The sequence below is a fragment of the Eleutherodactylus coqui genome, chromosome 2, assembly GCF_035609145.1.
Source record: "Eleutherodactylus coqui strain aEleCoq1 chromosome 2, aEleCoq1.hap1, whole genome shotgun sequence".
In the NCBI taxonomy this organism is placed as follows: domain Eukaryota; kingdom Metazoa; phylum Chordata; class Amphibia; order Anura; family Eleutherodactylidae; genus Eleutherodactylus; species Eleutherodactylus coqui.
In genome coordinates, this window is record NC_089838.1 from 133,482,307 (window position 1) to 133,485,186 (window position 2,880).

Sequence of the window (2,880 nt, forward strand, 5' to 3'; positions counted from 1 at the left end):
TGCGCATATATGCCCAGATAGTGCATGGGGATTTGTTGGCACGAGGCAGTACATAATGAATTGTGTACTGCCAAGCGGGAGATACACCCATAGAAACCGCTGATCTGTAGGATCCTTTATGGATGTGTGAAAATGCTGTGAATCACCTCACTTGCCACACTGCTGGTTTCACTAAATCATGCTTACCTGCTTTGTTAGCCAAATGTTGCCAACAGATGCACAGAAATTTTAGTTTATGCAATGCTGAACCTTGTAACGCTAAGGCCGGGCTCACATGGCCGTAAGCGTAAAATGCAGCGGTGATGCCGCAATGTTTTACAACTGTGAGCCAGTGTTACTGTACTGCGCTTGACCACATACTCACGCAGGCGGTCGCGTGCAGTACACCTTTTTTTTGTTTGTTTATTTGTCCGTCACCATCGCTTAGCATGACGTGTATATCCACAACCCATATGCAATGTAATTGCATTTGGGCTGCGGGCAGAGGCGTAACTTGATGCTTCTGGGCCCCATTGCAAAATCTGTAATGGGGCCCTCAACTATAATGCTTTATTCCTAGCACTGGGATCCCTATATGGAGAAGAGAGGCCTTATGGGCCCCCTAAGGCTCCTGGGCCTGGGTGCAACCGCATCCCCTGCATCCTCTATAGATACACCCCTGGCTGCGGGTATATACGCAACAATAGAGAATAATGGGCCTTATCTCGTATATATATGTTGCAAAATAGAACATGGTACGTTCTATTTTGCGCTCGTGGATTACACAATTCCAACACACTAATGTGAGCTGAACTGCATAAGGCAATGGAATCAATTGTCTGTGAGCTACTGCGGGTCACACGGGCGTACAGACATGCTGCAGTCAGCAAAATCGCGCCGCAGCAGCGGCTTCTGCTGACTTAGCTTTAGGGGATTTGCCATCCCGTGTGGACGAGATTTCCGAGAAATCTCGTCCACATGGCTGGCTAATCCCGGGATTAGCGGCGGCATGCAGATTTGCCGCGCTGAAATTCTGCACAGAATTTCCACGGCAAATCCGCCCCATGTGAACCCAGCCTAAATGTTGGAAGGCATCACTTTTTGTGATGCTCTCTCTGACCTGTGAGCCTATTGCCATCATTTTTTAGAGCTCCAAATCCCGTTGTATATGATAAATACACTACAAAGATTTAGGCTAGAGCTACATGGCAACTTTGGCTGTGACACAGGTCATGCATCCAACGATCACACATGGCAAACTACCGTGTATACTCAAGTATTAGCCGATCAGAGTATAAGCCGAGGCACCTAATTTTACTGGAAAAATAAGGTGCCTCGAGCCTAGGCCTAGCTAGACTAGGTAAAAAAACAACAATAACGCAATACTCACCTCGCAGCCGGCATCTGTGTCCCCCGTGCGATGGTCTGCCCAGTGGTGCTGCAAGATGCTCTGTAATTCTCCCCGCTGCCAGCTCTCTCTTCTAAATGGGGTTTTGAATTTCCCTGCTGTCAGCAAGTAAGCGCTGTGAGTGGACCAAGCGCCAGCCAATCACAGCCGGCGCTCGATGAACCAATCACAGTCATTCAGTGATGTATATTCAGAATAAGCAAAAAGACTCACTTAATGCGCTCCGTCCAACCGTATCAAAGTATGGAAATCTTACTTGAAGCGGGGTGCCTGGACTCCTGGCACCCCAATATCCAAAGGAAACAGGGAAATTCCAACGAGGCAGGGGTATTCTTCATAAAACAATTGCTTGAAAAAGGCTTGTCAAAAGCCGAAACGCGTTGCGATACCCACTTGTTTCTGTATGCAATAAATTGTTTTATGAAGAATACCCCTGCCTCGTTGGAATTTTCCCTGTTTCCTTTGGATATTGGGGTGCCAGGAGTCCAGGCACCCCGCTTCAAGTAAGATTTCCATACTTTGATACGGTTGGACGGAGCGCATTAAGTGAGTCTTTTTGCTTATTCTGAATATACATTTCTTTCCTCCTTGACACGATGGTTTCGGAGTTGCTCGTTGCTGCTCTCCCTCAGGGGATGTCTTAGGACCGCCAACGTATTTTGCCATAAATTGGTTTAAAAAGCCCCAGTGGACCCACGAACTGACCGGTCTCTATTTCATAGGACCGACTCAGTTGCGGTGAGTTTCCTTCCCTATTTATTCTGTTTTCAATTTTCTTGTACACCATTGGAGCGCCGCTTCTGATCCAATTATTTACGCAGTCATTCAGTGATGTCATTCACTGAATAGCTGTGAATGATCGAGCGCCGGCTGTGTTTGGCTGGCTTTGATCCAATCACAGCGCTTACTTGCTGACGGCGGGGAAATTCAAAGCCCCGTTTAGCAGAGAGAGCTGACAGCAGGGAGAATTACAGAGCAGCTTGCCACACCGCTGGGGAGACCACCGTGGCTGCAGGCTGCGAGGTCAGTATTGCGTTTTTTGTTTTTTCTTTAAACCTAGCTCAATCGAGTATAAGCCAAGTGGGGCTTTTTCAGCATAAAAAATGTGCGGAAAAAGTCGGCTTATACTCGAGTATATCTAGATTTGTATTCAGTTTTTACTTCTGCAGGCTCTGTATAATTATTGTACACCGGCATATCAGATGGAAGGTCGTATACACTGGTTTCCTTTATTGGACCAATAAATTTCTTGGAATTAAACATTTCTGATTTGACTTGTTCTTGGCTTGGAAACGTACCATATTTAGGGCTTTATGTAGCTCACACTTGATACATGTGTTATACAACAATAGAAATATACGTTTGGATAGAATTAGTACTGCTGTCCATGTTGGCCACGATCAGTAAGCACATGTGGGCTTGTTTATCTTGCAGCACTTGTCACTCACCCTTCTACTGCCCAATGTAGCAGTTGTCCGGAAGACAGTAACAGA